This window comes from Callospermophilus lateralis, chromosome 13 (assembly GCF_048772815.1).
Source record: "Callospermophilus lateralis isolate mCalLat2 chromosome 13, mCalLat2.hap1, whole genome shotgun sequence".
Lineage (NCBI taxonomy): Eukaryota > Metazoa > Chordata > Mammalia > Rodentia > Sciuridae > Callospermophilus > Callospermophilus lateralis.
In genome coordinates, this window is record NC_135317.1 from 4,636,221 (window position 1) to 4,663,997 (window position 27,777).

General features: G+C 39.5%; 1 pseudogene; it reads right to left on the reverse strand.

The window, feature by feature from the left end:
- The window catches only part of LOC143637832 (eukaryotic translation initiation factor 5 pseudogene), a 46,227-nt pseudogene that overhangs the window by 1,397 nt on the left and 17,053 nt on the right, over positions 1-27,777 (reverse strand).

Genomic DNA, 27,777 nt, shown 5'->3' on the forward strand with positions numbered 1-27,777 from the left:
GGGATGACATAAACGACTGCAAGAGTTCTCGTTCTCTGACATGAAATAATTTTCCCTGCTGAGGCTGTAAGCTAATTGCTTGTATGCTATGTTTCCCCAATACAGGTACCAATGGCTGCACAACAGCTCGTTTTCATCAAATAAAGACATAAACCCAACGCGGCTCGCCCGGGACTGGGAGGAAGAGGCGCTGGAAACCGGGTCCGGAGCGGCAGGGCGGGCTAGCGGAGTGCAGCCGGACAGGTGCCGCCGCCGAGCAGCGGGAAGGGCTGTCCCAGTGACGTCCGCGTCCACACCAGCAGCGCCGAGCCTGGCGACCTCGGGAATGTTCTCACTCTGACTACCAAAAGTTCTTTACAAATAGGGTTTCGGGTAGAGAGTGAATGTAAATGTCAGCACATGTGAAGAGTCAGTCACAATGATGAATTGTGGAAAATATGTAGGAAAGCAGATATAAATAGAGACATTAGGAAATCAGCAAAAGTATAAAGTGTGTAATTTGTTTGATATTTTCAAACGGGTTGAGTTTGAATGTATAATCTTAGGAAGAAACAAATATGTTGTCACAAATTGCATTGATCTTTGAGAGCATTAGGTAACCAGGACATGAATGTTTTCATTAATCCATGCTCACTTTCCATTTAGGCTTTGGTAAAATCATAAGTGTGACCTTTGCATTTTGTATCCAGAATATTATTGTGAAAAAATGTATATGTAGATAAGGTGACATGAGTATTTCTTTCACCATTTCTGTAGCAATATTTTGTAGACGTATAAATTAGTATTCAGGGTACAAATAGGTGTACCCTGTGTCTATGAATATGCAGATAATGCACGAATAAACCATACTGTGTGTAAATAATATAACTGGTTCCACTTAAAATAATGCATTGAATTGATATCTGAAAACATAAAAGAAATCTCATATTGATATACAATCATTCATACCAACCAGTTATACATCTAATGGTAATATTATGGTTATGGTTTATCCTGAAAGGAGTGTGAGTTTTGCTTCAAAAGTGATTATGCAAAGCAAAAATAATGTGTTTGGAAAGAAGTCTCATGAAAAGAATAGTCAAGAAACATGGAGAAATACATGTGTTCTGAAGCAGGAAGTGATTGAACGTGAAACACATGCCTATAAATTTGTGAAATATTGGATGAAATATATATTTTATGATATGCAATAACTGCAGAAATAGTAATGTACCAGTGTTGAATAAAAATGAACATCAAAATACACATCATGTCCCATAGAAATCTACTTGCATTGATGTTAATCTGGGACAGTTACTGTAGAATTTTTAGGATATTTATGCACCATTCACTGAAGTTAGTTTTCAGTACTAGGAAAAAAAATATGTATTTCAGGTGGATGAATATTTCTGAGAATAATCTTGTGAAAATTTGATTATAAATCCACAAAAATCACAAAACATTTTAAACACAAAACACACACAGACATTAAAATGTAGCAATATATATGCCAATTTAAATTCATCTTGAAATATATATCATCCACTGATCCAAAACTATTTATTTAATGAACTTGGATTTATGTATAATGTTGTTCAGCTAGGAAGATCCCCAAATAGATTGAATTTACTGTTCCAACAGTGTTTAGGAGGAGTGATCTTCTAAATGTGTATGCAAATATGTGCTACACAAAAATCTTCCCACTCTTATCCAGGACAATGCCTTGATATTACCTTCACCCCAAGTAAGACGCAATTGGAGGAGAAGAGTTCGAAAATCTGTGAATACATATCTGGAATGTAAAATGCTCAGGAGTTCACAACCTTGCAGGTTGCAGAGGAGTTTCCAAAAGTAAGGGACAGGCTTGATAGACCCAACCTGATCTTTTATTAAAATTGGGAGACATCTTGCCATAAAGCCGTGAAAAGATAATTTTGGCTTTACTATAAATTAGTGCAAATTCTGAACCTGCTTGGAATGCCTGCCCGTGCCTTGAACTCATCCATGCCTGGCTCTCTGACCAGATAACAGCGCTCTCTGAAACATTAGTGACACCTCATAAATATTTTCCTTCCCAGGCCAGACAACGACCCTCTCTGAGGCTCTAATGGTCCTCATAATTTCTGATGTTGGGGCCAGCAAAAAAAATGTAAACTACCATTAGTGTGATGTTTTCAAAGTTCTGTTATCTGCAACCCCTTTTGTGTAACTTTCTGGGCTATATAGCTGGGGTGCAGGAAAGGTGGTGTTGCTGTCTTGTTCCCGCCATTTTGGGATGGAGAGGCAGCCCAGCCGGTTTTAATAATAAGCTTGCCTTAATTTGATTTTAATTGGAGTCAGTGGTCTTTTCTTGTGTCCTGGTCTAACATTTTGGAGTTCCCCTGTGAGATGACGCTGCCCGACCCGATCACAAGACCAGACTACTGAAAATTCTGAAGCTGGCCTTCCCTCCAGGGCATCGGGCTGGAGAGCCACTCAAGGGGGTGCACAAGTTGAGATGTTACAAGGCCTTGGGGTGAGACTTCAGTCTGGGGAGCACTGCAGTGAACCACTGCACTAAAACTATTAGCAAGCACCTGGTAGAGGAGGCCTCCATAGGTAAGTGACGCCTTTATAACATCTGATATGTGGTTAAGGGAGATCTTTTCTGATGACAGAGAGGTGGCCTGGGGAGGCTCACATTCACTCCTGTCCAGGACAGTAATGACAATCGTCCTATCCTCTGTTCTGTTCTGTAGGGAATTCCTCTGGTAGGGTAGAGAGGTGTGAGGGGCACGCAGGCGCTCCTACCCTGGAGCTTTAGAAGACGTTGCATTGCTCCTCTGTTTTTCTGTTTCTTCACCGGGTTTCTGTTTCTTTGTGTTTTGTTCTGTGTTCTATATGTTTTTTGTTTGTTTGTTTTTGTGCGTTTTTTTGTGTGATTTCTGTGGTAAAATCTTAAGGATATTGGACGTGAAAATGGGTAACAAAGCAAGTAAGCCTGACACCCCTTTGGACTGTGTTTTAAGGAACTGCGATGAACTCTACCACCCTTTGTTAAGCAAGATGAGAGAAGCCCCTAGCTGGCTGCCTGGAGCACACCCACTTCAGATGGCAATGCCTGCTGGGGAACGAAGAACTGAGTATATCCCAGGTTAACAAGTGAAACTCCTTAAAAACCCCTGGTCCCTCCAGATCAAGAGAGTCACAATCTTTGGGCAGAGTCCCCTTGTTTTTCCTTTGTTAGCAAAGCAATAAAACTCCCATTTTATTTTTCTCAAAACCATGTCCTCATTATTAAATTGGCTTTAACTGGCTTCAAGTTCAGAAACCGAACTTTATGTTAAAGTTTTTGATACCGCCCCCCATCCCAGAACTTTTTAAGAGCTGACTACTGAAATGTTAGGAGATGGAGCATGCTTGGGGTGGAACCGAAACAGAAGAGCTAATCCTGTAAGTAAAAGGAGGGACTGAGGGACTCCCAGCATCTGCCAAAGCCCTGTTGCTTCAGGGAATTCCCTCCTTCGTCCCCTGCACTGTAAGGATTATGCCACCTCTGTCCTCTTAAAAAATGACAAAAAGAAAAAGGGGACACTAAATGCAGTAAAGTCACCATGGAGACCCTTGGTTTTACATTTCAGGTTGCTCCTCTGTGAAAACATCTGGGCCCCTTTTGGGGACATCTGTGGTGCCACTGGTGTAGGAGATTTTTCTCTTATCTGCTCTGTTGTAAAGGCTTCTGTCTGTCAGACATAGTCTGGAGTTCCTTTCTGTCTGTCTTGTGCCTTTTTTCTGGCCCTTTAAGACATGTGAAATAATGTGTTGATATTATAAATTGTTTTTTGAGAATGATCTTAGCTGAATGTGTGTCTAAATGATGATGTTTCATTGTAACAATCTGGTATCTGAATGGGTTTTTGAAGCATTGCACAATCTTGCAGTTAAAAGTCGGGTTTAGGTAATTGTTTAGTTTATGATTTCAGATAATTCATGCCAAAGAACTTAAATACTTAGGATGGAAAACTAAAGAACTCTACTTGCAAGTTGGCAAGTAACTTCCCAATCATTCAGTCTTTTTTTCACGAATTTTGAATTGGGTAGCCTGGGAAAATGTCACTGTGTGTGCCAGTGCATTAATTTGGACAAGGATACTGAATCATAATATGGTATCTGTTGACAAAACAACTTGTAATTATATAAAATTTTGTGAATTGTATTTTAAACTTGTATCATAATTTTCAACATCCTAGCCAGAAAATTATGGTTAAAATGCCTTAGGTCTGAGGTGTCTGCTCAGAATAGCCATTTTTTCCTGCTCCTTCCAGACCTCAGCCAGGACTTATTTTCAAATGCAAATGAAAGAAGCCTGTAAACTTAAAAGAAGACTGATATGAGGCCTAACGGGAAAAAAGGTATATTGTGTGGTATTTACTAAATACTGGCCAGTCATTTTATCTAGGACTCATTATTTTTTCCATAGATTCTTTATTTATTTTTTGAGCTCATGATTTTGATCCTAAAGACCTAGGTTAATGTTCTTCTGATCAGTTCTATCTTTGACCAACTGTGGAATTTTTAAAACATTGCAATGGAGATTTCACCTGTTAGAAGCTACAAGGCCTTCACTCTTATTATGTGTGCACACTTTTGTTATGTGTTGCATGTCTATATATATACAAATGTCCATATATCATATATATGATACACAAATTAACATATATAATAAACACTTATATTAAAAAATCACTCATAAAAACAATTTTAAAAAGTGGATCCAAAGATCTTTAATTCACGTGATTTAAATGTTTCTATTATAAATTGGATAACAGATAAATATAAATGTCTTTAAATTTAAGCTTACAAGTTTTTCTAGGTGTTCAAAAATCTAATAAAATATTAATGTCTAAAAATGATCTGATATGCCTTTGTTCTAGGACTTTTCCTTCAACCAATAAATATGGTTTACACTGTTCAGTACATTTTTCTAATATTTTGATAAATAAGTAAACTAAATTTGATATGGGATTACTCATTCATGTGTACTTTTGTTTGATATCTGATTGATATACTAAGGTCTGTATAAGTACGCATTATATCAAGCTGGTGTTCTGAAGTTGTATGGTAAACAAAATATATATTGGGGATTTATTTACCTGTTATCAATAAGATATGTAAAGTTTTATGTTACTTTTTACATTGTGGAACAATTTAAATATATTTTTAAGTTAATGATACCCTAATCTATGTAAAGGTTAAAAACTTCCAGCCGTTCTTTAATTCATGTTTTAAATGTGATATCATATGGTGTTAGCTAATGTTCATGTGACCTCAAACAATGTATGTAAACTTTGTAAAATGATATTTAAAAAACAAAGATCAGCTTTAGCACTAAAACACTTAAGATTTATAAAGAGCCCTGACTTACCTTAGAAAAGGCTCTGTGTCCCATCTTACTACATGTGAGAATGACAACGAAAGCAGTAGGTCAGATTTTATTTCATTTAAAGTTATGTTCAAAAGGTTTTTTTTTTCTGTCAAGATTAATAGGATCTCAAAAAGGGGATATAATGTATAACTCACCCAAAAAATTCAGGGTAGCTATTACATGAACTAAGTATCTTTACTCTTGTTAAAAAATTTTATTTTGTAATTTCCTTATAAGTGTTCTAATGATTTCCTGTTGGTATTTTACAGAAGTGTTGCTTTAAGAACAGAACATGGGTTAATTTAAGATAATAAGTCATCACCTACAAGACAGACAGAATAATAAGATCGCAATTAATAAAATATAAATTATTATAAAGTTATAGACATTAACAGGCTGTTAAAATTTATTTGCTGGTTGTTTCAGATTAGGATTTAAAATTAAATTTAAAAGGGCCATGAAAACCAATATTTGGCTCTTGCCCACTGAGTCAGTCTGAATCCAGAAAACAGGGGACTTCTCTAACAGCTTTGCAACTCTGGGCCACATAACCTCCTGATCAGGGAGATTAATGAGACCACTGGAGAACATAAAGCCAATCAGTGCATTTGCTACAAAGAGGAGAGTCATCAGAGAAGGGAGACATCCCTGATTCTTCCGAGAGAAGCCACATGGTCAAGCAAGACCTGGACCCACCTAGCGCAAATGGCACTAGCAGAACTGAGAAGCTGCTCTCAAGTTTCCCCAGGAATGACTCCCATAAAAGCTCAGCTGACTGTTAACAATAGATAGAAACAAAATTCAGTTTGACTGCTTCATCTTAAACACTTAGCAAAAACAGTTGAAAGCAAAATGCAGCCATTCCTGGGTATTTTATATAATAATAATAATAATAATAATAATATTTTTAGGTATACACTTTATGTTAGCCTCCCAAAATAAGTAAGACTGTGGGCTACAAAGAAGGATTCTCAGACAGGAATGCCTGATAACTATAAAGAGAGACTATCAAGAGGAGCTACCAGAGGCAGAAGTTTTTAGTTTAAGGCCTACAGATATTCCTAACCTACACAGGTGCTTGGTGTTTGCTAATACGATTATGCATCCCTGAGTAACAAAATTAAATGTTTCTCTATTAGACACAGAGGTCATACTAGTGAAAGAATTTTGCAAGATCAGATGACATTAAATTATTAAACTGTATCTTATGGGGAGGGACAATTGTACAATAAATTTTAAATATTAAGTTGACAGTCCTGATAACTGGGGATATTAAAGATTGGTGAGGAAACTTCATACAGTGACATGTTCCAGATGCTGCAACATTTATTCAGTACTCATGTTTTTTGTTTCTCTCATAGAAGAACCCATTCCCAGATGACTTTACAACCTGTTCTTCCCCAACCAGACTTCAAAACGAATTGACTTCTAAAAGGCAACTCATGTCCCACAACTGACTTCAAAAAGGCAACTCATGTCCCTCACACCATGCACCCTCACGTCACCCTCTCTAAGCTCAAAAGAAGCCAAAATGAGAGACGACTCTCTACTTACACCAATCGAGCCAAAAATAAATAGACTCTCAATATAAGTAATTAATTAAGTCAGGTAATATCAGGGAGACCGGTTTTCGGTGAATTCTAAATATTTGGAGACTGTTACCCGAGGGATTAAAATTTCCTCAGTGCTCCTCCCCTACCCTATCAAAGATTTGAAAGAGACACATAAAAAAAGGGGGAAATGATAGACCTAACCTTATCTTTTATTAAAATTGGGAGCCATCTTGCAACAAAACCATGAAAAGATCATTTTGGCTTTACTATAAATTACTGCAAATTCTGAACCTGCTTGGAATGCCTGCCCATGCCTTGAACTCACCCATGCAAGGCTCTCTGACCCAATAGCAGTCCTCTCTGAAAATTTAGTCACACCTCATAAATATTGACTTTCCGTGGCCAATGACCCTCTCTGAGGCTCTAATGGTCCTCATAAATTTTGATGTTGGGGCTAGCAAAAAAAAATGTAAACTACCATTAGTGTGATGCTTGTAAGAGTTCTGTTATCTGTAACACCACTTTTGTGTAACTTTCTGGGCTATAAAGCTGGGCTGTAGGAAAGATGTGGTTGCTCTCTTGTTTCCGCCATTTTGGGAGGGAGAGGCAGCCCAGTTGGTGGAAATAATAAGCTTGCTTTAATTTGATTTTAATTCGAGTCAGTGTTTGTTTCTTACATCCTGGTCTAACAGGTAAACACTCCACAAACATAGAGCTCTGCCGGCCTAAAGACTTCTTGAGAAACTGCCTCTGAGGTTGGGTACTTGAAAGATATGCTGTTGTCAGGAGCTTTAGATTCTTTTCTAGTGAGACCATTAAAGCTGGGTCTGCATCTATGTGACTGGAGGGCATAGTTTCTTATTTTCCAATGAACATGAGTCAGCAGTGCTTAATTCTCTCTTTGTAGGTAAACTGTGACCACTGGGGGCTAAGTGTCTCCCCATGTGGACTGTGAAGCCATTTGGTCATCCTCCATTTAGGTGGTGTTTCTTGGTGCTGCACTGGAAGTTTGGTATTTACATCACAAAATACAAGGAGTTCAACTGGGACACAGTGCTGGAGGGAGTTCTGTCACGTGTGGTGGGTCAGGGACTGCAGGAAAATGCACTAAACAGGCTTCTATTCCACATAGCTTTCCCCTTGACCATATCAACCTGATTCTGATTATTGCCTTGAAACCTCTTTATATAACAAGATGCTCTTACATATAAGGGTCTCCTGGCTGCACCATGTCAGCCACAAGGCATTTGGAAGTCAACTGGAGTTCCACATGGCCCCACCTCAGATATTTAATCACACACCTGCACACCACAGCTCTGGGCCCACCACTCAGCAGTCTCAACTTACTGGCATCTCTGTTCTTCACCATTTTCATGAAACCCAGTCAATCAAGGCACTGTCTGGTACACTCATTATCAGCAACAGGAGATTCAAAGGTTCTCCAGTGCCAACTGGTCATGGGAGTTTCAAAAATTTCAGGGTATTTATGTAGCCACTTTTCAAGGATAAAGTTGGAGGCACTGTGTGTTTCAATTCACTCAGGAACCATTAAAAGTTGAGGAACCTTATTTCAATGAATGCTCTGGAGAACTCTCAAAGGCAAGGCTTCCCAAAGAGTAGCCAAAAGGTAACATGAAGCAAGGCCCATTGAGGTCTACAATGTGAGGTCCATGTGTGTTTTGAATCTCAACTATGGCTGCCAAGTCTTTCAGAATAAAATCATGTGATATCCTGCCTGAGATTCCCAGTGATCAGTCGAAAGCCAGAATTGGCCTTGATCTCAGTTGCCAAGGGGGACTCTCACTCTCAAAACATTCCCACATTGCCCTCATCTTCTTCCACATAGACCCTCATTATAACCTCTTGCTGGAGATTTCCATGAGGGGTGCAGTGCAAGAGAGTGTCCAAAATAAGCTCCCTTGGGGCTCATTTGCCTAAAGTCAGGGTGGCCTGGACACCATTTCCGTGAACCAGGAGTGATCAAATAGGCCTGCCTTTACTACTGCTCTGCATCTCCAATTTGAGGCCTACTGACTGTGGGGTTTAGATTCTTTATGTGAATTGTAATCATGAGAAAACCCAAGCACCTCTGCATTGCTTTGAAGAATTTATTTGACCCAAAGGATCCCTATACTCACTTGATGGATGGCTGCAACCTAATAGAGGAAGGAGAGAGACATCATCCACAATGACTGAATTTTGCCATTTTGGTTTTGGATGCACACATGGGATCTTTCTTTAGATCCATCAGGTGCTGAGAATCTAAGCCACAGCCTCACACAGGGCTAAGAGTCTGATTCAGACACATCCCTTTCAAAGCAATTAAGCAAAGAGCCACAGGTGATGCCCATTCATTTCCATATGAAAACTGTTTTCTTCATGCTTCACAAAGGGGTGGCCTGAGGCAAAGACCTTCCTGTCATTCAGTGAAACAGAAAAATAGGTGAGAAAAAGGCACAAAGCATGGTTTCTCCACTGAGACTTACCTGGTCACACTGATATCTGAGTTTTCTAAGATGCTCGCCATTACCTTCAGCTATTCAGTACATAGCCATGTGACAGAGCTTGAGGTGGTACCTATCTTGGACACAAAACCATGAGACTATTCTGTAGATTGGCCAGAATTCAGGAAGAAATCTGGAACTTAGGAAGATAGTAGGTGTTGCCCATCGATAAGGCAGCCTTCAGTCCAGTCATAAATTGGGCAGGATGAATGCTGGGAAGCTTTCTACTAGACAGGACACATACATTGATGCATTCTCTTTTCTAATGTCTACAACCACGGACACAGTGGGATACACAGACATAGAAACACTCGCCTTGTCAAACGACTATCTAGAAACAGTCCCCTGCAAACCAGATATACCACCTTTCCTACCTATTCTCAGAAAATGAGACAATACCACAAACTCACACCCACAAACACAAAGGCACCTCCTTCCCCCAAGTATGTCTGTGAATATCCAGAGTGTCCTCTGACTGGCGGGCCATACTATGTTCCCCCAAAATGGCCTGAACTGTGTCAGATCTGGTTTCCTTGGCCAACTCTGTAAAGTTGTTAGGAGCCAGTGGTGAGCCACTACCTACTTACTCAGGAAAGGCCCGTCTTCAGAGCTCTCCTGGCATTTGGCCATCCTCACATCAGTAGGAACCAAGAAAGACAGAATTTATCATTGGTAAAACTAAACCTAAACAAGTAAGCCCACTGAGACTGGGACTGGGAGTGGCTCTGGGTGCCTTGCTTCCTGGATCCCAAGTTCAGAGAGTTCCATCACCAAAGAAGTAAGGTAGGTCACTTCCTTCAGGAACTGAATGAGGTCAATGCCTTGGCAAACACTTTGTCCTAACAGTTGCTTCCAAGGGTCCCATGAGATGGAGGCTGCCCCTAATTCCTGTGACACTGTCACAAGTTAGAATGGTATATCAACCATAAGCACACGGGAACAGCTCTCCACACAGGCCTGGTTTGGTCCATCTTCTCTACATTGAGAAGAAAGTGGCTGATTCAGACACACCCCATCATCCTGACAAGGTTGTTTGCCATGGAAGATGACTTTTGCTCTCTCAGGTCCTTCAAGCTGCCTACCTCTTTTCCAGGGATCATGTCTGCATGGACCTTTGAGGTTCTCAGCAGGTGGAAGATCCCCTACATTCCTGTATTGTAAGACCAACTCTGTCCCTGCTCTTCTGTAAAGTTAGATTGAGGGAACAGTGTATGTTTAGGGTCAATAACATGTTAAATTTGGTTTAGGAATCATTCTGCAGAATGAATAATGGTATTTGAAACTGCGATATTTACAAGAATATATATGTGAAATATAAGTATGAAACCATAAATCTAGGTAACATTTGAAGCCAAGAAGTTCATTGGACCAATGATTGTAATACTTAGGATTGAATTACATTCTGCACAGAGGTCTCAGATAAATCAATATACAATGGCATAAGAACTTGCATGATTGAACGTAGAAGAGAACATCCAGTCAAAAAAAGGATAGTCGGTAGGATTAGGAAGATAGTCGGTAGGTTTACAAAGAAGAGTGAGTATAGGATTAGGAACAAAAATTTATTTTTGCAACAGGTTATCGATTAGAGTGTGAATGTAAATGTCAGCACATGTGAAGAATCAGTCACAATGATGAACTGGGAAAAATATGTAGGAAACTGATAGCAATAGAGCCATTATGAAATCAGGCAATGTATAAAGTGAGGGATAGGATTAGACATTTTCAGTAGGGTTGAGTTTGAATATATAATCTTAAGAAGAAAAAAATATGTAGTCACCAATAGGATTGACATTTGAGAGCATTAGGCAACCTGGACATGGATCTTTTTAGTAACCCATGTTTACTTTCCATTTAGACTTTGGTACAAACATAAGCGTGACCTTTGCATTTTGTGTTCCGAATATTTCTGTGTTTAAATGTATAAGTAGATCAGGTGACATGAGTATTTCTTCCATCATTTCAGGGAGCAATATTTTCAAGACGTAAAAATTAGTATTGGGGGTACAAAGAAGTGTACACTGTGTCTATGAATATAGAGATAATGCATGAATAGACCATACTGTGAATAAATAATATAACTCGTTCCACTTTAAATAATGGATTGAATTTTTATCTGAAAATATATAAGAAATCCTATATTGGTATGCAATCATTAATTCCAACCAGTTATACATCTAATGGTAATATCAGAGTTATAATTTATCATGAAGTTTATGTGAGTTTTGATTCAAAAGTGATTATGGAAATTGAAAATAATGTGTTTGGAAAGAAGTCTCATGAAAACACCAGTAAGGAAACATGGAAGAATACATGTGTCCTGAAGCAGGAAGTGATTGAAAGTGAAACAAATTCCTATAAATTTGCGAACTGGTGGGGAAATCTTAAGGGCCCCTCCCAGCTCTCCCTTGAGCATGATAGCCAGACCGAGGGAATTAGGAGTGGCACGGGACTCGTGGCGCAGACCTCCAGGCCACTGCTCCCACCAGTGCTGACAATTGAGGTCTCTTGCTCCAGCTTCCGGGGGCATGGCTTCCGGAGAGCAAGCAAATTTGCTGAGGGTTCTCAGGCCCAAGCTCTACAAACTTAGGGTCTGAGGGAGACAAACAGGGAGAGTGTGCCCAGGTGTTTATGAAAACTGGGCTCTCAGGAGCAGCAGACCTGGCATGTAGCCAGTATTGTGGTGAGTGTCACAGGTGAATGGGGCCTGGCTTGAGGAAACACAAGAGAAGGCCCTAGGCACTCAGGATTGAACACCCACCCAGTCTGGGAGGAAGAGCTGCTGCACAGTGATTGGTTCCCACCTATTGAGAGGAGAAGCTTGGCCCAGTGGGCACAGCTCCACCTACTGGAAAAGAAGTTTATTGCAATCTATGACTGCATTTTTTATTATTATTATTATTATTATTATTATTTTAATTTGGGTTTTTTTTTGTTTTGTTTTTGTTTTTTTGTTTTCTTCCATTTTCATTTTTTTGTTGTTGTTTTTAACTTTTTTAAAATGTTTTTAATTTTTTTAATTTTTATTTTTAGTTATTATTTTTTAAATTTAAATTTAAATTTTATCTTATCATTATCGTTTTTTTAAAAAAATTCATTTTCTTTCTTTATTTTCTATTTTTTTTCTATTGTCTTTTCATTTCTTTTCCATTTTCTTATTTCCCCTTCCTTGAATTCTACCTGCCTACTCTCATTCTCTTTAGTGGCTTCTTCCCTTCCCTTCTAAAATCTTTCCTCCCAAGCATCAAATAAATTTATAAGAGTTTAGGGAGTGTATAAAAAGACACATATTTCATATTTTGAAAAATCTTGAGAGTGTATACACACACACACACACACACACACACACACAGAGACATTAAAAATAGCAATATAAATGCAAACGAAATTCACCATGAAATATATATCATCCACAGATACAAAAATATTTATTTTACTGAACATGGATTTATGTATAATGTTGTTCAACTAGGAAGCTCACTCACATTTGAATAATCAGTTCAAGCAGTGTTTAGGAGGAGTGATCTCTTCTTCCAATTTGTGTCTGCCAAGTCAGCCACCTCACAAGAATGTACGTGTGGTACCTGGAAGGATTCAATATGTGCATATAAAAATACGTGTGCTGAATAGGCTACAGAGAAAGAAAGACAGGAATTCACTTATTTGTTAACTTTAAAAACACATGGAGAACTATTTCAACAAATAATTGACTAGATTTATAACTGCTACGCTATATCATGCAAAAGGCAACTTCAACTATAAAACATGCCTCCTCTGAAATGCTTGTTTTCTATTCTGTTTGTGTTATTTTTCTCCATCATATTAGAATTAGTAGTCAGAGTCTAGTAGGGTATGTGTTCATGTCAGGGATTGAGTATATCTAATGGTAAATACATAATTGAATACAATGTATATGCAAATATGTGATACACAAAATTCTTCCCACTTTCATCCAGAACAATGCCTTGACATTACCTTCTCTTCAAGTAAGACACAATTAGAGGAGAAGAGTTAGAAAATCTGTGAATATATATGAGGAATGAAAAATGCTCAGGAGTTCACAACTTTGGAGGTAGTAGAGGAGTTTCAAAAAGTAAGGGACAGGGTAAACACTCCACAAACATGGAGCTCTGCTGGCCTAAGTACTTTTTTAGAAACTGCCTCTAAGGGTGGGCACTTGAAATATATGATGTTGTCAGGAGTGTTAGTTCCTTTGTAGAGAGACCATCAAAGCTGGGTCTGCATCTCTGTGACCTGGAGGACATGTTTCTTATTTTCCAATGAACATGAGGAAGCAGTGCTGAATTCTCTCTTTGTAGGTAAACTATGGACACAGGGGTCTAAGTGTCTCTCAGTGTGGACTGTGAAGCCCCTTGGTCATCCTCCACTTTTCGTGGTGTTTCTCGCTCCTCCACTGAGAGTTTGGTATTTGCTTCACGAAATACAAGGAGTTTAAATGAAATACAGTGGTGGAGGGAGTTCTTTAAGGTGTGGTGAGTAAGGGTCTGCAGGAGAATGCACCAACCAAGGTTCTATCCCACGTAGATTGCCCCCGTTAGAATAGCAACATGATTCTGAATATTGCACTGAATCCATTCCATATAACAAGATGCCTTTACCTATATGGGTCTGCTGGCTGCACCATGTCAGTCACAAGCCATTTGGAAGCCAATGGCAGATCCACATGGCCCCACCACAGATGTTTTTTTCACACAATTGCGTACCACTGCTCTAGGCCAACTACTCACCAGGCTCCAACTTACTGGTATATCTGTTCCACACCATTTTCATGAAACAAAGTCAATCAAGGCAGTGTCTGGTATAATCAGGATCAGAAACAGGATATCAAAAGGTTCTCCAGTGCCAGCTGATCATGGAAATATCAAAAATTTCATGGTAATTGTCTAGCCATTTTTCACGGATGAAGTTTGATGCTCTGAGGGATTCAATTAATTCAGGAACCATTAAATGGTGAAGAGCTAATTTCAATGAAAGCTCTGGAGTACTCTCACAGGCAAGGCTTTTCTAAGAGGGGCCAAAACGTCACATGAAGCCAGGCCCATTGAGATATACAATGTGAGGTCCATGTGTGTTTTGAAACTCAAATATGGCTGCCAAATCTTTAAGAATAATTTCATGTAATATCCGGGCTGAGATTCCCAGTGTTCTTTGGAAATCCAACCTGGGCCTAGAACTCAGGTTCCATGGGCGACTCTCATACGTGGCCTCCTAAAATCACAACACAATTCATGGCAATACTTCTCTGAGACCAGTTTCTGAACTTAGTCTCTAAGGGAAATCACACCAGAGTTCAAGCCCAGGTGGACCCAGTCATCTCTTCCAACCGCCACACAAATGACCACAATTAAAACCAAAACACTCCCACATGTTCCTCATCTTCTTCCATATAGACACTCCTTATAACTTCTGTGTGGAGTTTTCCATGAGGGGCACAGCCCAAGACAGTGTCCAAAATAAGCTCCTGTTCCCCTCATTTGCCTAACGCCAAGGTGGCCTGGACACACTTCCTGTAAACCAGGAGTGATCAAATAGGCCTGCCGTTAATACTGCTCGGCTTTTCCAATTTGAGGCCTTCTGACTCTGCGGTTTAGATTCTTTATGTGAATTTGAGTCATGAGGAAACCCAAGCACCTCTGCTGAGATTTGAAGAACTCATTTGGCCCAAAGGATCCCTATTCTCACTTGATGGAGGTCAGGATCCTAACAGAGGAAGGTAAGAGAATTCATTCACAATGAGTAAACTTTTTGCCATTTTGCTTTTGGATGCACACATGGGATCTTTCTTTAGATCCATCAGGTGTTGAGAATCTAAGCCACAGTCTCACACAGGGCCAAGAGGCTGATTCAGACACATCCCTTTCCAAATCAATTAAGCAAAGAGACACAGGTGATGCCTTCATTTCCATTTGAAAACTGTTTTCTTCAGGCTTCCAAAAGAAGTGGCCTGAAGCAAAGACATCCTGATATTCAGGGCAACAGAACAATAGGTTAGCAAAAGGCCCAAAGCAGGTTTTCTCCACAGAGACTTTCCTGGTCCCACTGATATCTGAGTTTTCTGAAATGCTGGCCATTCCTTTCTGGTATCCAGTACATGGCCATGTCACAGAGATTGGAGGTGGTACATATCTTGCACACAAAACCAAGAGCCTATTCTGGAGAGTGGCCAGAATTTAGGAAGAAAACAGGGTCTTAGACAGGTAGTAGGTGTTGCCCATCCACATGGAAACCGCACTCCATTCATAAATTGGGCAGGATGAATGCTGGGAAGCTTTCTACTAGAGAGGACACATCCATTGATGGATTCTCTTTTCTAATGTATAAAACCACGGACACAGTGTGATACACAGACATAGAAACACTCACCTTGTAAAACGGCTTACTAGAAACAGTTCACTGCAAACCAAAAAAACCTCCTTTCCTACCTATTCTCAGAACAGAGACAAAACCACACACCCACACTCACAAAGGCACCACCTTCCCCCAAGTAGGGCTACGACTGTCCGGAGTGTCGTCTGACTGGTGGACCATACTATGTTCCCCGGTAATGGTCTGTCCTGTCTCAGATCTGGTCTCCTTGTCCAACTCTGAGAAGCAGTCAGGAGGCAGCGGTGAGCCATTACCTGCTTAGTCAAGAAAGGCTCCTCTTCAGATCTTTTCTGTCATTTGGCCATCTTCACATCAGTCGGTACCAAGAAGACTGACTCTGTCCTTGGTGATTCCAAACAAATGAAACCACTGGGACTGGGCCTGGGACTGGATCTTGGTGCCTGGCCTCCTGGATTTCAAGTTCAGGAGGAAGTGAGGTAGGTCACTTTCTTCAAGAACTGAATGAGGTCACTGCCTTGGCAACCACTTTGTCTAAACAGTTGCTTCCAAGGATCCCATGAGATGGAGGCTACCCCTACTTCCTTTGACACTTTCACAACTTAGAATGGTATATCAACCTTAGGCACCCGGGATCGGCTCTCCACACAAACCTGGTTTTGTCCATCTTCTCTACATTAAGAATAGAGAGGCTGATTCAGACACAACCCTTCATGCTGACCAGGTTGTTTGCCATGGAAAATGACTTTTGGTCTCTCAGGTCCTTAATTTCTGCCTACATCTTCTCAAGGAATCATTTCTGCATGGAACTTTGAGGGTCTCAACAGGTGGAGGATTCCCTACATTCCTGTGTTGTAAGAACAAATCTGTCCCTGCTCTTCTGTAAAGTTAGATTGAGTGAACAGTGTATGGTTAGGGTTAATATCATGTTCAATTTGGGTTAGGAATCATTCTGCTGGATGAATAAGGTATTGAGAACCTACGATATTTATAAGAATATAGAGGTTAAATATATGTATGAAAACAGAAATTAAAGTAAGATTTGAATCCCAGAAGGGCATTGGGCCCTTGATTGGGATATTTAGCTTTGAATTACTATCTGCACAGAGGTCTCAAGTAAATCGATATACAATGGCAGAGGAATTTGAACCTTGGATGATTGAATGTGGAAGAGAACATCCAGTCAAAAGGGATAATCGGTAGCATTTGGAAGATAGTAGTTAGGTTTAGCAAGTAAAGTTAGTATAGGATATGTAACAAAAGTTCTTTAGCAATATTTTTTCGGGTAGAGAGTGAATGTAAATATCAGCACATATGAAGAGTCAGAAACAATGATGAACTGGGGAAAATTTGTAGGAAAGCAGATATCAATGGAGACATTAGGAAATCAGGCAAAGTAAAAAGTGAGTGAAAAGATAAGACATTTTCAACAGGGTTGAGTTTGAATATATAATCTTAGGAAGAAACAAATATGTAATCAGCAATAGGATTGACATTTTAGAGCATTAGGCAACATGGACATGGATGTTGTTAGTAATCCATGTTCACTTTCCATTTAGGCTTTGGTACAATCCTAAGTGGGACCTTTGCATTTTGTTTCCAGAATATTACTGTGATAAAATGTATATGTAGATCAGATGACATGATTATTTCTTCCACCATTTCTAGGAGCAGTATTTTGAAGACGTATAAATTAGCATTGGGGGTAAAAAGAGGTGTACCCTGTTTCTATGAATATACAGATAATGCATGAATAGACCTTAATTTAAATAAATAATATAACTTGTTCCACTTTAAATAATGGATTGAATTTATATCTGAAAATATATAAGAAATCTTATATTGATATACAATCATTCATGACAACCAGTTATACACCTAATGTTAATATTAGGGTACGGTTTATCATGAAGTTTGTGTGAGTTTTGCTTCAAAAGTGATTATGGAAATCGAAAATAATGTGTTTGGAAAGAAGTCTCATGAAAAGGCCAGTCAAGGAACACCGAGGAATTCATGAGTTCTGAAGCAGGAAGTGATTGAAATTGAAAAAAAACGACGATAAATTTGCTAACTTGTGGATGAAATATTATAATATGATATGAATAAGCTGAAGGATTAGTAATGTATTAGTGTTGAATAAAAATGAACATCAAAATACACATCATGCCCCATAGGAATCTACTTGCATTGATGTTAAACTGGGTCAGTTACAGTAGAAATATTAGGATTCGTGTGCACCATTCACCAAAGTTAGTTTTCCTTTTTTTAAATTTTTATTGATGGTTGATCAAAACATTACATAGTTCTTGATATATCATACTCCACACTTTGATTCAAGTGGGTAATGAACTCCCATTTTTACCCCGTATACAGATTGCAGAATCACATCAGTTACACATCCATTGATTTACATATTGCATTACTAGTGTCTGTTGTATTCTGCTGCTTTTCCTAACTTCTACCCTCGCCCCTCCCCACCCGTCCCCTTCTCTCTTCTTTCTCTACCCCTCTACTGTAATTCATTTGTCCCCCTTGTATTATTTTTCCCTTTCCCCTCACTTCCTCTTGTATGTAATTTTGTTAACCCTGAGGGTCTTCTTCTATTTCCATTCAATTTCCCTTCTCTCTCCCTTTTCTTCCCTCCTCTCATCCCTGTTTAATGTTAATCTTCTCAAGCTCTTAGTCTCTACTCTGTTCTTAGTTACTCTCCTTATATCAAAGAAGACATTTGGCATTTGTTTTTAAGGATTGGCTAGCTTCACTTAGCATAATATGCTCTAATGCCATCTATTTCCCTGCAAATTGTATGATTTTGTCATTTTTAAATGCAGAGTATAACTCCATTGTGTATAAATGCCACATTTTTTATCCATTCATCTATTGAAGGAAATATAAGTTGGTTACACAGTCTTGCTATTGTGAATTGTGCTGCTATGAACATCGATGTAGCAGTGTCCCTGTAGCATGCTCATTTTAGGTCTTTGGGGAATAGACCGAGAAGGGGAATAGCTGGGTTAAATGGTGGTTCCATTCCCAGCTTTCCAAGAAATCTACATAATGCTTTCCAAATTGGCTGCACCAATTTGCAGTCCCACCAGCAATGTACAATTGTACTCTTTTCCCCACATCCTCGCCAGCACTTGTTGTTGTTTGACTTCATAATTGCTGCCAATCTTACTGGAGTGAGATGATATCTTAGGTTGGTTTTTATTTGCATTTTTCTGACTGCTAGAGATGGTGAGCATTTTTTTATGTACTTGTTGATCGGTTGTACGTCCTCATATGAGAAGTGACTCTTCAGGTCCTTGGTCCATTTGTTGAATGGGTTATTTGTTATCTTATTGTCTAATTTTTGAATTCTTGGTATACTCTGGATATTATGGCTCTATCTGAAGTGTGAGGAGTAAAGATTAGTTCCCAGGATGTAGGCTCCCTATTTACATGTCTTATTGTTTCTTTTGCTGAGAAAAAATTTTTAGTTTGAGTAAGTCCCATTTGTTGATTATAGTTATTAACTGTTGTGCTATGGGTGTCCTATTGAGGAATTTGGAGCCCGACCCCACAGTATGTAGATCATAGCCAAATTTTTCTTCTATCAGACACCGTGTCTCTGATTTGATATAAAGCTTCTTGATCCATTTTGAGTTAACTTTTGTGCATGGTGAGAGAAAATGATTCAGTTTCATTTTGTTGCATATGGATTTCCAGTTTTTCCAGTACCATTTGTTGAAGATGCTATCCTTTTTTCATTGCATGCTTTTAGCTCCTTTATCAAATATAAGATAATTGTAGTTTTGTGGATTGGTTTCTGTGTCCTCTATTCTGTACAATTGGTACACCCACCTGTTTTGGTACCAGTACCATGCTGTTTTTGTTACGATTGCTCTGTTGTATAGTTTGAAGTCTCGTATCGCTATACCACCTGATTCACACTTCCTGCTTAGCATTGTTTGTGCTCTTCTGGGTCATTAATTTTTCCATTTGAATTTCATGATTGCTTTCTCTATTTCTACAAGAAATGCCGTTGGGATTTTGATTGGCATTGCATTAAACCTTTAGAGAACTTTTGGCAATATCTCCATTTTGATGATGTTAGTTCTGCCTATCCATTAACAGGGTATATTTTTCCAACTTCTAAGATCTTATTCTATTTCTCTCTTTAGGGTTCTGTAGTTTTCATGGTATAATATTTCACCTCTTTTGTTAGGTTGATTCCCAAGTATTTTTTTTTTTTTTGAGGATATTGTGAATGGGGTGGTTGTCCTCATTTCCATTTCAGAGGATTTTTCGCTGATATACAGAAATGCCTTTGAATTATGCATGTCGATTTTCTATCCTGCCACTTTTCTGAATTTATTTATTATCTCTAATAGTTCCTTTGTAGACCCTTTTGTGTCTGCTAGGCATAGAATCATGTTATCTGCAAATAGTGATAATTTAAGTTCTTCTTTTCCTAATTTTATGCCTTTAATTTCTTTTGTCTTTCTAATTGCTCTGGCCAGTGTTTCGAGAACTATGTTGAACAGAAGTGGTGAGAGAGGGCATCCCTGTCTTGTTCCAGATTTTAGAGGGAATGCCTTCAATTTTTCTCCATTCAGAATGATCCCAGCCTGAGGCTTAGAATAGATTGCTTTTACAATATTGAGGTGTGTTCCTGTTATCGCTAGTATTTCTAGAGTTTTGAACATAAAGGGATGCTGTACTTTGTTGAATGCTTTTTATGCCTCTATCGAGATGATCATATGGTTCTTATTTTTAAGTCTATTGATGTGATGAATAACATTTATTGATTTCCGTATATTGAACAAGCCTTGCATTCCTTGATTATGGTGCACAATTTTTTTGATATGTTTTCATATCCTATTCGCCAGAAATTTATTTAGGATTTTTGCATTTTTCTTGAAATAGCTTGAAAAGTATTGGTATTAACTCCTCTTTAAAGGTTTTGTAAAACTCTGCTCTATACCCATACGGTCCTGGGCTTTTCTTAGTTGGTAGTCTTTTGATGGTTTCTTCTATTTCCTCAATTGATATTGGTCTGTTTAGGTTGTGTATATCCTCCTGTCTCAATCTGGGCAGATAATATGACTTAAGAAATTTATCGATGTCTTCACTTCTACTATTTTATTGGAGTATAAGAATTCAAAATAATTTCTGATTATCTTCTGTATTTCTGAATTGTCTCTTGTGATATTGCCTTTTTAATCCCGTATGATAGTAATTTGAGTTCTCTCTCTTCTGCTCTTTGCTAGCATGGCTAAGGGTCTGTCGAATTTATTTATTTTTTCAAAGAACCAACTTTTAGTTTTGTCAATTTTTTCAATTGTTTCTTTTGTTTCAATTTCATTAATTTCAGCTCTGATTTTGATTATTTCTTGCCTTCTACTTCTTTTGCTGTTGTTTTGCTCTTCTTTTTCTAGGATTTTGAGATGAAGTATGAGAACATTTATTTGTTGTTTTTTTTTTTTTATTTTTCTAAGGAATTAACTCCAAGCATTGAATTTTCCTTTTAGAACTGCTTTCAATGTGTCCCATTGATTCCGATATGTTCTGTATGTGTTTTCATTTATCTCTAAGAATTTTTTTAATTTCCTCCTTGATCTTCTATATCCCATTGATCATTCAGTAACCTACTGTTACTTCTCCAAGTGATGAATGATTTTTCCTTTTTTCTTTTATCGTTGATTTTAGTTTCATTCCATTATGATCAGATAAGATGCCTGGTATTATCTCTACTCCTTTATATTGTCTAAGCGTTGCCCTGTGACATAATATATGATCTATTTTTGAGAAGAATCCATGTGCTGCTGAGAAAAAAGTGTAACTGCTTGATGTTGGGTGGTATATTCTATATATGTCAATTAAGTCTAGGTTATTAATTGTGTTATTGAGTTCTATAGTTTCCTTTTTCAACTTTTGTTTGGAAGATCTGTCCAGTGGTGAGAAGGTGTGTTGAAGTCTCCCATGATTATTGTATGGTGGTCTATTAGACTCTTGAAATTGTGAAGAGTTTCTTTGATGAACATAGCTGCACCATTGTTTGGGGCATATATATTTATGCTTGTTATGTCTTGTTGGTGTATGGTTTTTTTGAGCAGTAGGTAGTGTCCTTCTTTATCCCTTTTGATTAACTTTGGCTCGAAATCTATTTTATTTGATATGAGTTTGGACAATCCTGCTTGTTTCCGAAGTCCATATGACTGATATGATTTTTCCAAACTTGCACCTTCAGTCTATGTGTGTCTTTTCCTAACAAATGTGTCTCATTTAGGCGGCATATTGTTGGTTCTTGTTTTGTGATCCATTCTAGTAGCCTGTGTCTCTTAATTGGTGAGCTTAACCCATTAACATTTAGGGGTATTATTGAGATATGTGTTGTTCTTCCAGCCATATTTGTTTATTTATGTTACTAAACATGGTTTGTTTTCCTCCTTGATTATTTTCCCCCCTTTACTGTCCTACCTCCCACTGTTGGTTTTCATTTTTATTTTCCATTTCCTCTTCCTGTAATGTTTTGCCGAGGATGTTTTGAAGAGATGCTTTTCTAGCTGCAAATTTTTTTATCTTTTGTTTATCATGGAAGGTTTTAATTTCATCTTCCATCCTGAAGCTTAATTTCGCTTGATACATAATTCTTGATTGGAATTTTCTTTCAGTGTTTGAAATATGTTATTCCAGGATCGTCTAGCTTTCAGAGTCTGTGTTGAATGATCAGCTGTTATCCTGATTGGTTTACCCCTAAATGTAATCTGCTTCCTTTCTCTTGTAGTTTTTAAAATTCTCTCCTTATTCTGTATGTGGGGCATCTTCATTATAATGTGTCTAGGTGTGGATCTCTTATGATTTTGCACATTCAGGATCCTGTAGGCTTCTAGGATTTGGGATTCTGTCTCATTCTTCAAGTCTGGGAATTTTTCTCTTATTATTTCATTGATTAAATTGCTCATTCCTTTGGTTTGGACCTCTATACTTTCCTGTATCCCAATGACTCTTAACTTTGGTCTCTTTATGTTGTCCCATATTTCTTGGATGTTCTGCTCATTGTTTCTTAACAGTCTTGCTATTCTGTCTATGTTCTTTTCAAGTTGAAATACTTTGTCTTCTTTGTCTGATGTTCTATCTTCTAAGTTTTCTACTCTATTGGTAGTATTCTCAATAGAGTTTTTATGTTGGTTCATTGCTTCCTGCATTTCTAGGATTTCTGTTTGTTTGTTTTTTATAACCTCTATCTCCCTGTATAGTTGATCTTTGGCTACTTGATTTTTTATGTAATTCATTGTCAAAGTGATCTTTCATTGTATGATTTTGCTGTCTAATGTCTTCCTTGAAACTCCAGATCATCTGAAGCATGTATATCCTGAATTCTTTAGCTGACATTCCATCTGCTGCAGCTACTACCTCTTCTAAAGTTGAGTTAACCTGCGTTGCTTGTGGTCCTTTCTTTCCTTGTCTTTTCATACTGCTCGCGTTACTTTCTGCTTGGTGAAACTGTTATGTGTTTGAAATTTTCCCCCTATATATTTATATTGCTCTTGTGTAGTGGAAAAGTCTCCATTGCTGGGGCGTTCGGTGGCTGTGCTACTCCTCCAATTGGGGTGATCTGTCTACCGCGCTGACCGGCCACAGGGCCTGTTCTGCCTGTCGGTCGCAGGTCTGCGTACCTTGCAGGCACGGGTGGCGGCTCTGCTCTGCACCTCCTCCAATTGGTGAGACATATCTACCACACCCGCGGACACCTGGGCTGCTTCTGCCGGTCAGTGGCAGGTCTGGCATAGGACCTTGTACCTTGGATGATTGATTGTCAAACAGAAATTCCAGTCAAAAAGGGATAGTCGTTAAGATTAGGAAGGTATTTGTTAGGTTTAGAAAGGAGAGTGAGTATAGGATTTGGAACAAAAGTTCTTTAGCTATAGGGTTTCAGGTATAAAGTGAATGTAAATATCAGCATGTGAAGAGTTAGTAACAATGATGAACTCTGGAAAATATGTAGGAAAGCACATATCAATAAAGACGTTAGGAAATCTGGCAAAGTATAGTCCATAGTGAAAGGTTAATAAAATAACTACTTGTCACTTCCTGTTTTTCTGTATGCTTAACAAAACACTGTTGAAATCTTGAGAACTGTTTGCTAAACTTGTTTCCAGAATGTGCTGTCCCCAACTGCCAAACTGCAGAATTTACTTCCTCACCCGGGTGCACGCAAACCGCTCACTCGCCCGGACCCATCAATAAACTTCCCTCCCTGCGCTCTCACAGGAAAGTATATAAGCTCTGCTTAAGCTGTTCTCTGGGCTCTCTGCTCTATTCAAGTGAGCTCTGAGGCCCAGCATGCTGGACCCCCAATAAACCCTTTGCTTTTGCATGAGACAGTCTCTTGGTGGTCTCTTTCCCCGATTCTCGCCCGACCTTTCATATGGTGGTTCCACCGAGATCTGGCAGCGGTAGACAAGAGACCCCAAAGGGCTCCTCTCAGGGTAAGTATGGTGATTCTATCTGGTTTCAGGTATCAGGTTAGGGCTTGGCAAAATGGCTGTCGATGAAGAGCATGAGCTCTTTCCGAGGGTGGCTGACAGTTGTGTCACAGAGCCACAGGCCACATCCCTGGGGGACGCCACAGAGGACTTGGAAAATCGAGGAACAATAGTCTCTTTGACTCATTGATATTTTGTTTTCAGACTCGGTATTGCCAGCCCATCGGGTTTTGTTGGCTATTCAGTCCTGGTCTCAGTATTGGACGTCCATTTTCTGTCTTTATTGTCTTGTCTTGTCTGTGTCATGTGTTGTTGCTTTTACTGTTTGTGTATCTTTCATTATGGGACAGAGCACTTCAATGCCTCTGTCTCTGACCCTTGATCACCGCACCAAAGTCTGCTTAAGGGCTCAGAATCTTTCTTTTTCTGTAAAACCCTGGACCTGGCAGGTTCTCTGTGCCTCAGAATGGCCCACCTTTGGATTCAGATGGCCCCTAGAAGGATCTTTCTAATTCCGCTAATTTAAAAATTCAAGATATAGTCTTTCAGCCAGGGCCACTTAGCCATCCAAATCAACAGCCATATATCTTAACTTGGCAGGACCTCTGCAAATCTCCTCCTCCATTGGTGAAGCCTTTTCTTACCCATGCCCCCGCTCTTTCTCTTTCCCCCTTGATCTCTCAAACCCTCTGATCTTCCTCCTCCTCTACTCTCTGTTTTCCCTCAGTCACAAGATTTGACTCTACTGGACTCTCCTTCCCCTCTTTATCCCCTCCCCTTGTACCCCAACCCCCAACACCCTCTAAGTGATTTTCCTGCTGCTGACTCAGCCTTTCCGCCATTGGAGGAAGCTAAGCCAGCCCAGCGCCCTCCAGATAACTCCCCTGGAGCACACACAGCCCCTCCTACCCTGGAGGAAGCTGGCCGGGCTAAAGGAACTCGCCAGCGGCAAATGATTGAAAACCCTGGAACTCCCGTGGTGCTCCACCTCAGTCCCTACGGGCCAACGATTGACGATGCCAATGGTGTAAAAATGCAAGCCTACCAGTACTGGCCTTACTCCTTTTCAGACCTATAAAACTTGAAGAATAACAATCCTCCTTTTACCGAAGACCCCACCCGGCTCTCAGGTCTGGTTGACTCATTAATGTTTTCACACCAGCCTACTTGGGATGACTGCCCACACCTCCTAGGGACTCTCTTCATGACAGAGGAACAAATGAGAATCCTCCTGGAAGCTAGAAAAAAATATCCTTGGAACAGATGGGTGACGGACAACAACTTCCCAAAATATTCAAAGCAGGGTTTTCCTTGAACCGACACAACTGGGACCCCAACACCTTTCAAGGTAGGGAGAAACTGTCCACTTATCGCCGGGCTCTAATAGCGGGTATCTTAGTGGCCGCTAGGTGACCAACTAATTTGGCCAAGGTAAGAGAGTTTATTCAAAGGCCTGATGAATCTCCCTCTGTGTTTCTAGAGGGAATTATGGAGGCATATAGGAGATATACTGCTTTCGATCCTCAGACAGAGGATCAAAAGGCATCTTTCACGATGGCCTTTATTGGGCAAGCTGCCCTGGATATTAAAAGAAAGTTACAATGCTTAGATGGATTACAAGATATGACTTTGAGAGATTTAGTCAGAGCCGCTGAGAAGGTATACTATAAGAGAGAAACTGAGGAAGAGAAGGGAGCAAAGGGAGGATAAAAGAAATAAAAGACAGACTAAGGCATTGACTAAGGTCCTGGTCACAACAAAAAATAGGCCAGAAATTAAGAAACATGGAGACCGGAAGGGATACCTGGGCCCACACTAGAGGCCAACCCTAGCCTCAGATCAATGGGCCTACTGAAAAGAAAAAGAACACAGGGCTAAAGAATGCCCTAGAAAGAGACAGCCACACCAGCCAGACATTCTGACTCTGGAGGATGACTAAGAAAGTTGGGGCTCAGATCCTCTCCCCGAGCTCAGGGTAATTTTTGAAGTCAGGGGACCCCAATAAACCTTGAAATGGATACAGGGGCAATATACTCAGACCTTAGGGCCCCAATGGGCCCTCTATCAAGTAAAAGGTCTCTAATTCAAGGGCCTAATGGCAGTAAACATCAGGCTTGGACAACTAAGAGGACCTTGGACCAGGAGAAACGAAAAATCCATCACTCCATCCTAGTAATCTATGAAAGCCCGGCCACATTGATGGGCAGAGATCTGCACACAAAGCTCCAGGCTAAAATAACTTTTAGTTCTGAAGGCTCCCAAGTGGAATTTCTAAATCTTTCAGTAAAAGCTTCTTTAGTCATGGCTCTAAATATATCAGTAGAAAATATACATCAACTCACTAACCTTGGTTCAAAGAAACTGCATTCATTCCTGAAGTATCAAGAACAGAGTTTTCCACTAACTGACTCATAGCGAAAGGTAATAACTGAATGGGTAACAAAAGCCTGTTGGGGCCATCAATTGGTTAATGCTTACCCTTCCAAGCTTCCTGCAGGAAACAGACAAGGACAATTCTGGGAAGTTGACTTTACTGAAATTAAGCCAGCAAGTTATGGACTTAAATATCTCCAAGTCTTTGTAGATACATTTTCAGGATAGATTGAAACCTTCCCCATCAAAAAAAAAAAAAAAAAAAAAAAAAAAGAAATAAAAAAGAAAAAAAAAGAAACAGCGCAAATGGTGGTCAAGAAGATCCTGAAAGATATTTTCCCAATTTACGTCCTGCCTAAAGTAATAGGGTCTGATAATGGACTGGCATTCGTGGCCCAGGTAGGTCAGGGGTTAGCCAGGACACTGGGGATTAATTGGAAGTTACATTGTGCTTATAGACACCAGAGTTTAGGACAGGTAGAAAGAATGAATAGAAACATTATCGAGACCATAACAAAATTAAACTTACAGACTGGCAAAAAAGATTGGACTATTCTCCTGCTTTATGCACTGTTTCATGCAAGAAATACTCCCTCTGTTTCTTTGTGTAACCTCACCCCCTATGAAATTCTCTATGGGGCCCCCTCCTCCAGTAAGGGACCTAACCCCAACTCTAAGACCTAATGATCCCTTAGACACAACCTTGCTTGACAGACTTAAAGCTCTTGAAAGAACTCAGGGATACCTGTGAAACCAGATGGTCACTGCCTACAAACCTGGTGACGAGGGGACTCAACATCAATATCAAGTAAGAGACTTCGTCTATATAAGTGGACATCAGGTGTCATCCCTGGAACCCTGCTGGAAAGGACCATAGCAGGTGCTCTTTATTACACCTACAGAAGTAAAGGTAGACAGAATCACTTAGTGGATCCATACCTCTCATCTCAAGCCTGCACCCTGTCCAGACTCTGGCTGGAAACTGGAAAAGCCTGGTAACCCTTTCAAATTGTGTATTCGCCGTGTGGATAAGGCTATAGACTCTCCCCGTGACCACCAGTAGTCCTAACCCTCATCATCCCGTTCAGCAGCAATGGCTGATCACAAATACTACTGGACAAGAAGTATTGTGTATCTCGCATACAGCC